The 12,992-nt window shown below is 33.6% G+C and overlaps 1 protein-coding gene across 2 annotated transcripts in view; it reads left to right on the forward strand.

The window, feature by feature from the left end:
* Positions 1-12,992, forward strand: part of LOC120425581 (protein bric-a-brac 1-like) — a 364,434-nt gene that overhangs the window by 263,296 nt on the left and 88,146 nt on the right. The window lies entirely within an intron of this gene.

A 12,992-nucleotide genomic window follows, 5' to 3' on the forward strand; every position in this document is an offset into this window, starting at 1 on the left:
CTGGTTTTATATTTATTTTAAATTAGATTCGGTTGTTTTTTACTTTTTTGAGCTAGATTTACTAATTAATTACAACTCTGAGTGACAATAGTAATTTGAAAATTTGAGGAAAAATTCAAATAAATTTGAAAAAAACCTTATTCGTCCGTTTCAAAGACAGATTATTACATACATGAAGTTTATTTTGTCTCCTGTTTGATTATAGGTAGATAATATTGTTTCGAGTTATTTTCTCAAAATAAATATATTTATTTTAAAATAGGTAGCTTCTATCGCTTCTTTGATGTAGTTTCTAATTTCTTTACAATGCAGTACTCTTGTTATTTCAATGAATGATCCATATTCAGAACTTCACATCGTTTTATTAAACTTTCCCTTGACCTATGATACTCAATTTTGGCACAAATTTAATGATTTGATTTGATTATTCATTTGATATTTGGCAGGAAGAGTATCTTTACTGAAACACAACTAAAATGAGAATCAAATTTTAACAAAAAAAATACAAGTTTTTCATATATTTTTATTTCTTCAACTTTAAAAACTTTTGATTTTGTGTAAATTTATTTGGAAAATTAAATAATGCTTATTTATTGCTTCCCAAATCCTTATAAATATTTTAGGTATACCAATTGTATTGTGAATTCTAATTTTTGGTCAAATTTAATATTTTTAAAATCATTTTCTTCATCATTGTGACAAAATTACATCATTTAAGAGGTAATAAACCACATATAAATTTTACTCCTTCCAAAATTACCCAACTTTTTACTATGTAGACCAGCAAAAAAAAATATGTTGCAATTTTAACATCTCAATGAAAGAAAACATTTAAAAACTTAAAAATCATGACTAAAATGCAAAAAATGGTCCTCGTTAAATTTGAGCTGTGATTAAGTCTTAAAAAGACCGTTTTTAAACATGAGAAAGTGATGGACAAAGCCTCAATCAAATTTAAAAAAAAAATCAGTGAAAATGGATTTGCGCATACGTAGAGATTTGCTCAGTAATAAAGTTTGTTACAAAATCAACAAACTTTATCTTACTGTCGCAGTTGCACATGTTGATCAAATGAATCAGTATGTACAATATGAATTTAAAGACCTCGGTACTCTTCATGATTTGGCATATTTTTCAGCTGTTGATACAACTGATCGTCTGACTAAGCAAATTTAAATGAACTTAATGCAGCATCATGATGAGATTTTTAAACATAAAATCGATTAGATTTTGCAAGCCACCCAATGGATGTTTTAGTAATTTAGTAACACTTGGTTTAAGTTGCTTCAGGCCTGAAGCACTTTTGAGCATTTGCCTAACAATAGCTGAATAAAAAAAACTATAAAAATTACAATAATGTTGCGCTCATATCAAACAACACTGTCAAATTGTGACTAAATTCCCGTCATTCCGTCTGAAAACCTCCAGCGTGCATTTACCACAACCTCTAGAATGCAATTATTAATTATCGCACCGTAAGTACCGCCGAAAGGACCACTTTGTCTGAACTAAGTACCACAGCGTCATCTTCCACCGTTAACCACGTGCCGACAAGGACGTCTCGTCAGTCATCTTCATCGTTTACTTAGTAGCACCTACTGCTTTGCCAGAAACTGCTCCGATGTCGTCTGGTAGCGTCTTCATCACCTCTTACCAGAACTTCTATGAGCTTCAAACCAGACATCTTTAATGAGCATTCCTGCTTCACTCTGTAAACTTGTGAGCGGTGCATCACGGTGAAACACGTTGCACGTCCTAAACGAACATAAATATATAATTTATATTTAAATATGAATATAATTACTACTCGCCGAGTCCGGGTACCACCGTACGGTACAATCCACTCGTTACTCACTCAAATTCCGACCGGTCGTCGACGACGACCTGCTGCAGTTGACGAGCGGAGAACCAGTTGTTCAAAGAATGTCCCCCACATCAGTTCGGGAAGAACACGCCACTTGTGCATATATTTAAGGTTATGATAAATTTCGAGCTTGGACACATTTCAAGAAATCAACAATGTTGAGCAGCGACTACTCGCCTTCAACACTCCGAGGACCACTTCTTCAGACACCACACGCTCGCTCGCTGCAATATGAATCATTGAGCTCGGAAAACCTTCGAAAGCGATTAAAAATTAATCCCGAATTGCAGGGGTGTCCGCGAGTAAAACGTATGGGCGAATACCTGGTGCGGCAGAAAACGGCTTACTCAGAAAATCATCAACAATTCACAATTCCTGGTTCTGGAGGCATAAACAGCTGCCAACTGCCGCCACCACCGCCATCCTGAGTTGGCTCCCATGAACGAATCGTCCTGCCATTCAAGGGGAATTCATATATGAACAGTGGACCGGTGAATAATTCATTCAAATATATACACATTCATACAAACACACACACACTCATGTTTGCTGCCTTGTAAGAACATCACCTCACATACATGCGCTGGAAGGTGGAAGGACGTAGAAAAATGTTTTGAATAAGTGATAAGCTTCATTTATCATTAATCACGACGACGACGACGACGGAGCAAGATGGAGATAGTCGGAGTTTGAAAAAAAGATGAACCTCGGAGAGAAAGAAATGCCTTTTGGAAAGGCCTTCGAAGCTAAAAGAGATGGCTGGGCTGGAATGTCCTTTGGGAATTTGGATGCAAATTTATATGCAACATTTAGTTCAGAGTTGGAAGAGAAATTAAATTCAGAAAATGGAACAGCTAGAAGTTGGCTAGAGGAAAATGTTAGTGCATGATACAGGATACGCCTGGAAGGATATTTAAGCAAATTTAAAACCAAACTCTTTAAACCTTTAACCTTTTTCAAAGATTAATATTTATCAGTGGACCTCCTCAACACAATTTATGAACAAATCAATGCAATCCAAATTTCAATAAGGTGTTTATCTACAAATCAATTCATCCAGCATTATTCAAAGCAAAACTTTATGATTTTCACTTTTTTTACGCAATCTTGAGTTTCTTGAGTTCTGAAATCGCTAATAGTCAATAGAGTTTTCAAAACATTTTCCGGATTTATATTACATTAGCTTTTTGATTATTATTTCCCTGTCAATTTCAATTCAAAAGAAATAACAAAATAAAATAAATAAAATTCTCTGTTGAAAAAATGCGGAGAAATTACGTTACTTTTTGCGTCACGTAATAAAAGAACGCCCCCCTAAATTGATTAAAAAAAACTATGGCTAAGGTTTTGTCTCCCAAAAATCAGAGGGCAAAGAGGATATTTTTTTTATTGTTTTTAAGTCAATGGGTAAATTGAAGGTACCAAAGACAAATAATTTGAAAAAAAAAAAGCATTCAAATGATCAAAAATACAAAAAATACAAAACTACAAACGATTTACAAGATTTTTCAGTATTAATTTAAATTTTTTGCCAATATTGTTTTGGTCCACTGATTTTTTTAGATTTTTTTTAAGGTGGGATTAACAATGAAGTATTTTTTTAAACTATCTTCTAAAAAAAGAAACAAAGGAACTTAATTTGAAATTAAGTTTTTTTTTTCTAAAAATCCCTTTGGGGATCAACAAACTATGTAAAACGTTACGTCATTATTAAAAAAAGTAAATCTTTCCCAGTTCCTGAGGGGAACACCCGTGAAGAGTATCGGGGCCGGCATTTACAAAGCGGATTCAGTGGCAGTTTTTCACTCAACTAATGTTAACATGTTTAGGTTAATGTTAACATTCCATAGGTCGCCTCCCTAAGGTGTCGTGATAAGGTCCAGTTTGTGACGATACACTACCTTCCCTTTACTAAGCAATCGAATCCAGAAGGGAAAAGATCACCAGTTATGTTGGTCCGAGCCGGGATTTGAACCCCGATCTATCGCTTACGAGGCGGAAGCGTTACCACTAGGCTACGTGGCTCGGTCACGTCATTATTGAATGGCCCGATTTTTTTCTAACTATGATTCTTTATAATTTTCGAAAGAATGAATAAATTTGTTCTCCAAAAGCTTCTAAATATAATAGTTTTCCGTAAAAATAAATAATAATAATAATAACTTCGACCTAAAAATGCGATGAAATATGCACATACTCCGATGAAAAAATACTTCCTCTGAGATAATTTTTCTAACGGACGTAACCATGTTTGATAATACTCAAGGTTACGTTCTATTGTAAAATAACCTTAGTTCTTTTCCTGTCATCGAATGACAAAATGACTTTTCTTCATCACAAATAACAGAATCAAAAAGTAATATTTATCGATACAAGGGCTGAAAAGTTTAAAAAAAAGACATAAACTTTGAAAAATATTTGCAGCGGCCTAAGTTTCGAAGCAAAAATATGTACTCACAATTATTCGAAAAATACCCTATTTTTTCGAAAGTAATCCAATTTTCATAATTTGCAACATTGGTATCAAACGAAGCGACATTTTGTTTAATTTTCACTTTACTAAAGTTTTTCTTTGTAAAATACAAAAAAAATCACAAAAAACGTACTTTTCAAAAATACTCAAATTTTTAAAATATGCTGTATGGGGATCAAATTAAGCAAAATGTTGTATGCTTTTTTACTATATTACAGTTTTTGTTGTTGTTTTTTTTTTGAAAATGTTAAAATTTTCGAAAAAATGTGGTATTTTGTAAAAAAAAAATTTCTAATAAAGTGAAAAGGCATACAAAACTTTACTTCGTTTGATACCCATCTTGCAACCCATCTTGAAAATGTGAGTATTTTCGAAAAATACGGTATTTTGTCAACAATTTTGAGTACATATTTATACTTTGAAACTTACTACATTTTCAAAAAATATATTCTTAGTGGAAGCATTTAAGAAAGATTTAAAGATGAGTTATCGTCCATCATCGGCGATAAGATTATCGCCAAAAGAATTATCAAAATAAAGATAACGATAGATAGATTGTCGATAGTCCCGACAATAACGATGGAACTATCGTTATCGTTATCGAGCCTCGATAATTTTATTGTTAACAACCTTGTAAAATATTATGTAGTGTCCTATCGTTGATTTTTCAGCTCAATGTTTAATGCTAGTATTTTTAATAAGTTTATTTAGGTAATTATCAAAATTCTACATTTACAAAAGTGTTCAATTTAAAACTAACTTAACGGCATGATTCGAAATCCGGACACTTTGTAGCATATCATTTTTGTTATAGCTGGCAAAAAATCATGTAACAAGTTGGAAATGTAGAAATATCATCAGGATGTAGTATAAACAGTCAGTTTTAAGAGAATGCATGCAAAATATGTATTTTCTAACAATTTTTCATCAGCATTTGAAATTTAAAATGACTTGTTGTGCTTCGAATCCCGGACACTGATGAAAGCTGATTCGAAATCCGGACAAGTTTGCTTCGAATTCCGGACACTCGATTTTGCTTATGAGCCGCACAAATTTGGACGGAAATGTTAGTGAATGGCATTCTTTAGGTCTCAAATAAGCTGTTAACATCAAAACAATCGATATTTTTTTATAAAAAGATTCTAGAATTTAAGGAAATCAAAACCATATGAATTTCTGCTTTGCCTTCCCGGAGCATCGGACGCTTATGAAATATTTCAGTGAAATGTTTCACTTTTTTGATAAACTTATAATTTTATTTTATATGATTGTTTTGGCATTAACTACAGCGTTCAAACAAACTTTAAATGAAAGTTGGTGTTCGAAATCATCAAATAACACAATTTTGACATTCATGATGCGAACTTATATCCAAATACTTGATAAAGAAGATGAGGTGTCCGGATTCCGAAGCGTCCAGGAATTCGAATCATGACGTTATAAACTATACAATACATTTGATGTGAAAGATGAATTGACTAAACACGTGGACGATTGACTTAAAATCCAATATAACTGTTTCAGGCCTGATGGGGATATATGATCCAAAAATAATAAAAAATCAAAAACTAGCCTGTAATTTTCGTATGGTCATGAGAATCATTTTCCCATCATCAACTTAAAAATAAAAAAACATATCAAAAAAATTCAGGCCTGAAAGGTTTAAAGGTTTTTTCTTGGAAGTGCAAAAAAAAAGTTGTATCGAACTCATTGCAAAGCACTCATCGTATTTATCCAACTCGGTTTAACCTATTTAATTTTTTCAGGGGTCATCTCTTGCCGTGTTTTTCATTAACATCCCCTTTTTGGTTCAATTTGATTTATAAAAAAATCGAAAAACAATCAAAATAGAAAAAAATACCAAAAGCTAGCGATTGGAGGTTGAAGGACAGCCCTTATACTACCAAAAACAAACAAAAAAATCAACAAGAAAATTGCTTATAAACATACTAGAAAGGACCGAAGAAAAACATAAAACAAATAAAGTCTTTCTTAGAGAAAAAAAAATGCCTAAAATGCACTCCTATACACGGAAAAAAATAAAAACGAGTTAAAATTCAATGTTTTTTTTTATTCAGTTGGATTCGTTTCAACCTCCATCTTTTTTTCTGTAAATGTTTTCACTTTTAATATTTCATGTTCACTTTTGATCTTCTTCTAACTCGTGATCTGCATTCACACACATTAAAAAATAATGGATGCAAATTACAGAGAGCCAGAACTCATCTTTCAAACTTTTCATTTCGAATGCTCCCCGATCGTCATTTCTCCGAAAGGGAAAATGTGCGTTCTTCGATCGTCTTTATGGATCTTCTCCTCAGCGCAGTGAAACAATTCTTTGTTGCCGTACGCTGCAATTAAGCTGTATTTGTTTGTGCGTCATGCAAATGCACTCGGGAAAGGGAGACCCTTTGCAAACCGGGTTCAGATCCGGGGTTGATTGCAACTAGTGCTGATGAGTTCTCGAAATTGAAATATTGGATCAAGTTATAAATTTCTACTGAAAGTTCTTTCCGCACAATAATTGTCCTGTTTTTCCACCTGAACCTGCCTCAAAACGCTTCCACAGTAAACACCATCCTCAATTATTCACGCCCTTATCAGCCTTGCAGAGTGCAACATTTTTCACTGGAAGTTGTCATCGTAGTATTAGGTTTGAATTATAATAAACATGGGAATGGGAAAGGCTGATGACGCAGTCAGTTTAAGCTTAAACTTCCAGCTTGACTTTCCGCTGTCCGAACTTGGCAGCCAACCCGTCCGTCACCGGACTCCGGGCCAGACCTTGTAATTAACAAATAATTTTTCTTGTCCCATTACGCGAACCCCGCTCGGGAGTTTGCCCCTTGAAAGGGTTCAACTTCTTTCTTTCCTCTGACTTGATTGATTTCTGTTTCACTTCTGCCCCTTGCTTTTAGTATTTCTAGTTCAGGACGTTCATTTTCTTCATTTGTCATCGCGTATGCATTTATAATGGTGTAATTATTAATTTAATTTCAATTATCAGGGGTAAGAGGAGCGTGGGGAAACCCCCGTCTCAAACCGATCGATGATGGCCCGGCGATGTTATTACACGCGGAGTCCATTTAACGGACTGGAATTAGGAGTAATTTTTCGCTTCCGTTTCGAAGTCACCCGGTTCAGCCGTCTCAGGTTGATTCTCTTTTTTTTCTATAAATATGTCAATTTGTTTGCGGCTGTAATTTCTTATGGATGCATTTCCCTCTCTTTTATTGACGTTAATTCGATAAAAAAGCTCGACTTGGAGGACCCCGGGTTGCCCTGCGCGCACATTTGGTATTCATATCGGGCCAAGCATGACTCCCCTTGGCCCCAACCCGCGTGCAGTTTGGTATAAATTACCCTAATTACAAGCCGTATCATAGTCTACCCATACAGGGTTTTGCCAAACACGTGCAAAATTAATTGTGCCACAACTCTCGGGTGAGGTGAGAGGTATAGTTGGCCGGAATTGAATATTTTATTGCAAACAGGTCATTTTTATAAGTGACCCATCCGTGGCCGTGGTTCCGCCTGTGGGGACCGAGTGATGTAACAGCCTGTCGGTGATTAATAACCCACTGATTCTCAGATTTTTTGCTCAAAACATTTTATTTTCATTGCCCTGAAAATGTGACATTCGTTGGTTTGTCCCTCAATCAAAAAATAATGTATTTCCCAAGGCATTCCAAGTTTCCAGCTTGAGTTTTGTGTATCTAACCTTCAATTTTGAACAGTAACTTTGTTGCATCAAACTGCATCAATCATCATCGTCAACTGAACCTGAAGGGCTTCTCGAAATGTTTGAACTAATTCTCCCAACCAAATGCTCAATCAAACCGATCCCATCGCACAAAAACAACAGAAACGAAAAAAAAAACTGCAAAATTTCTGCGCCGGCCGACAATCGAGGAACAATTCAAAGTGCATCTCCCCGAGAGCCCGGCCCCCAGAAACCCCATCATTGTTGGCAAAACAGCAAATTATATCGAACATGGATTTATATTTTATTTGCAACTAATAATTTTCGCCCCTTCTCTCGCGACCCCTGTTCGGCCAGCCGATTCGTCCACGGGGGCTGGAACACTTCACGACTTCTGTACGGTGTGGTGTGGCAGCAGCAGCAGCTACCAAGAAGTAAAGACCCTCAACATGTAAATCATGCTGCATGGTCGTCTGCTTCCCACTTTTTTTTTTTTTGTTCATGCTGGACACCGAGGCATTCGGGAATTCTAAAAACTGATCGAGAACTCCTTTCGCCTGGGAATTGGAACGGGCAGGGTGGGAACTCAATTCTTCTTTGAAAAATTCATACGAATTGAAATTGAAACTGAAACTGTAGATAATTTCAACTACAAATAAAAATCAAGGTTATAGTACATCGGTGATTGTTGACAGATTTTGTGTAAGAGAAAAGGCCGGAAAAAAACAGTACTGAAAAAAACTTTTCAATACCATTCATACATGTCCAAGTATTACTTTTGTATACACAGTGAAAAAAATGTGTAATTTTACTTCAGAAACTGGTAAAATTTTCATCCGTTTCTATTGAATCTCTCTATAAGAGATAATATTCAACCAACCAAATTTGCAACCGTCCAAATTCTACTTTTACTGTGAACTGATTCGGAGTTTGACAACATTTTAAACTTAATCTTAACTGCAAATAACATTCAAGCGAGGAAACTCTGACAAATTCAAGTAAAATATGATTTCTGAAGCAAAACTGTTTTTTTTACTCGTTACAAAACTTGTTTTTTTCAGCATATTTATCGTATAAACATTTTTTGACGCTTAATTTTTCATGAATTTTCAAAAAACATTTTTTTAGGTTGAAAATTACAAGTTTGAATATTCCCTCATTTCCGATGTAATTTTTCCTCAATGTATGTGAAAAAAGTCGAATTATTCATAAAAAGTGAAAAATTTAAACAAGTTTGGAGGCATATTACGCATTTTTTGTGACAAAAACCTATCCACATTCTAAGATGTTATTTTACTATGATTTTTACTGTGTGTTCAAATCACATGAACAATCATGTTTAATGCAGTTCTTAAAAAAAACTATGATAGACGCTTGTCATAATTTATCCTGTGAATGTTTTCATGTTCCAATTTGCAAGATCTTCGGTTTCGGATTTTCGGTTCAAAGATCAGAAATCACTCACTCATCGCCGAACGAATCTTTGCCGATTGCAGCTCGCAACAACTCGCTAGCGAACACGACTCACTGGCTGTCAGTGGCTAGGTCAATTGCTTTACAAAGCAATACAAATCTAGAGTATTTTTTAAGTCCCATAAACATATGACCTTATAGCTTATAGGACCTTTTCAATAAAAAAAACTCTAGAAATACTTCGTGAATTTCTTTTTCTACTCCGTCCGTCGACCCGAGTCACAACCGAATATGCTCAAGAAGGAGAAAAAAATAATAAGAGAACGAAATGAGAGCGCGTCGCTAACTTGGCCTGCACTACCACAGTCTGCCGTCAATTTGAATTTGAAATGGGGGAAATTGCTGTCAAATGTGTCTTTGATGCTATGTTTACAACAAAATTTAGCAAAATTGCAAAATATTGTTGATAACATTGATTTTAGGCAATTCAACACCTAAACTACCAAGCTCGTGAAAAAGGGGAAATTCTGTAAGGAATTTCTCCCTTTTTCTCGAGCTTGGGAGTTTAGGTGTTATAAAATGAATAAAACAAAGGCGATCGTAAACTATTTTGACTCCGCTAACAGCGACATAACGCAATCGGTCTCTCTGAAACATTCGCTTTACTACCCAAATGGAGTGAGAGCGAAAGCAAAGACAGAGTGTTCAGTAGCGATTGGTGTGGAACTGACAAACGGTAGAAATATATCAGAGCAGTTAGGTATACGTTGCGCTCGATTTGTGCTCGCGAGTGGCTGAGTCTTTTTGGAGCATTCAGGACCCTTGGTTGGAAGTATATTTCAGATTAAATCAATAATAAAATAATATATTTGTTTATGAACATGATCAAATGAAAATCAATTAAACTTGACGGAAATATAATGTTGCAGAAATAACAATAAAAAATGAAGAAAATCTCAAAATTTTATATCACTGAAAATTTTATAAATCATTTGAATAAATATTTTACAATCACTCCTGAAAGTTTTGTATAATTGGACGCAAACACGTATTTTTCATCAAAAAAGGAAAAAAAAGTTCCGTTACTTACTGTCAAAAATCGAAAGAAATATCATTTTATGGGAAATTCAAAGTAATTTTCAAACCCAGAGAGGTATTTTTTAAATTTAGAGCAATTTTTTTGTTTTAGAAAAATATGTTTTTGAAACTTTGCAGGGTTACTTTTTAGATTGTAATAGTATTATAAAGCAATTCCAGCTCAAATCGGGAATTTTTCTGGTACTTTTGTACCCGACCCTCTCCGATTTCAATGAAACTTTTTAGACATGTTATCCTAGGCCTATATAAGCCATTTTTGTGTATATGGAGCCAATTGTACTCAAAAATGACATTTGAGAAGGGCGTAAGTTATTTAAATATTTTTGTATTTTGTAATTCAAAAATTACTGTATCTCGAAGCCGTTGCATCGTATCAAAAAGTGGTCAGAGACAAACTTGTAGGAAATTTGATGGGCTTTCTGAAAAAAATACACTGAAAGAAAAATACACGCCAATTTTATGAGAATTTTCAATTTTTAAGTTTAAAAGTTAAATTTTAAGGTGATGTCACGATTTTTTTTCGTTCAAAATTTTTGTGAAAATAGCCTAAAATGTGACAAAAAGACTCATGAAAAATGCAGGAAAATACATAAATCATTTACTGTTTTTTTGAAAAGTGGTCTAAACGTCAAAATTTTTAAAAACCGATAGTGAGAATCGATTCCCCAGACAATTTTACATAAAAGTCTCCATATTGACCATTGTCCTATGTCTAATCCTTGTGAAGATACATCGGTTTTAAAAATAAAAATGTTGAAAAAATAGGTTTTTTGGTAGTTTTTTACGATTTCTATATGACAGACTTGATTTTTCAGTCTCGTAAATATTTTTACCGGAAAGCTCGTCCAATTTCTCATAAGTTTGAATGTGGCAGTTTTTCAATTTGACTCGTTTAAATATTTACATAAGCTTATTTATTATCCAGGTTTTTACCACACTGAAAAAAATATTCTATTTTCAGTTATGAGAAATGTAATAAAGCTTTTATACACAGAAAAAAAAAATGATGGTAATATTCATCAGGAAATGGTGACAGATCTTGTGGCAAAAAAAAGTGTAATATTACATCAGGAATTGGTGAATTTTCATCAGTTTCTGATGAATATTCATCAGGTTCACATTTTTACACATTTTTTGAGTAATATTACTCAAAAAATGAGTAATATTCAACCTACCAAATTTTCAACATTCCAAAATTCAACTTTATTTTGCTGTGTAAGCCCATACATCCATCAGTTTTTGATGAATCAGGTTCACATTTTTACACATTTTTTAGTAATATTACACAAAAAAGAGGTAATGTTCAACCAACCAAATTTTCTTCCTTCCAACATTCAACTTTTTTTTTCTGTGTACACAGAAAAAAATGATGGTAATACTCATCAGGAAATGTTAGTGTGTTATATTAAATCAATAAATGATGAATTTTCATCAGTTTCTGGTGAATATTCATCAGGTTCACATTTTTACAAATGTTTAGGTATTATTACTCAAAAAAGCGGTAATATTCAACCTACCAAATGTTCAACATTCCAAAAAAAATTTTTTTTTTTGCTGTGTACATCTTTTATTTTACAAAAAACCTCTGAAAATGGGTAATTTTACTGCTTTTATGGTATAATGTCACTTTTTCAATCTAAATTGAGGAAAAATACATTCTAAAAGAGGTAATATTCAGCCTTCCAAATTTATACATATTTCTTCTGTATGGTCGTAGGTTGACAAAATATTCAAAGTTTATTTTGACGGCAAACAACATTCAAGCGGGGAAACAACAAAATCAAATTTAATGATGTTTTCAGGAATTGCAAAAAATGTTTTTAACTCATCACAAAATTAAAGTTTTGATCATTTGTCATGTACAATACAAATTTTTTGACGCAAAATTTTTCATGAAATAAATATGAGCAATTCTTTACGAAATCAGCCGATTTCGACCATTTTTATTATTTGTATTTTTTATACTGCTCAAACTTTGTGAGGGCCTTCCCTATGACCAAAGAAGCCATTTTGTGTAATTGGTTCACCAATAAAATCTCCATACAATTTTGGCAGCTTTCCATACAGAATGGTACGTAAATTTTCGAAAATAAGTAACTTGTGAAGGAATTTTTTGATCAATTTGGTGTCCTCGGAAAAGTTGTAGGTATTAATGAGGACTAAAATTTTTTTAAATCTCAATTTTCCCAAATTCCGTATATTTTTCGAATTTTTTTGAAGGGCACAAAAACTCGCAACTTTTGAGCCATAGAGAAGTATGGTAAAAAATTTTGCCGCCGAGTTATAAATTTTTGAAAAAAATTTCATTTTTGGAAAAAAAATCGTAATTTTATACATACAATTTTTTTGCACTCATTTTTTACGTAAAGTTAAATTTGCAATCCAAAAGTACTTTACAGATTTTTGATAATGGGCCCCGTTCACTAGATATCCACCAAAAG

Source organism: Culex pipiens, chromosome 3 (genome assembly GCF_016801865.2).
Source record: "Culex pipiens pallens isolate TS chromosome 3, TS_CPP_V2, whole genome shotgun sequence".
NCBI classification, from domain to species: Eukaryota; Metazoa; Arthropoda; class Insecta; order Diptera; family Culicidae; genus Culex; species Culex pipiens.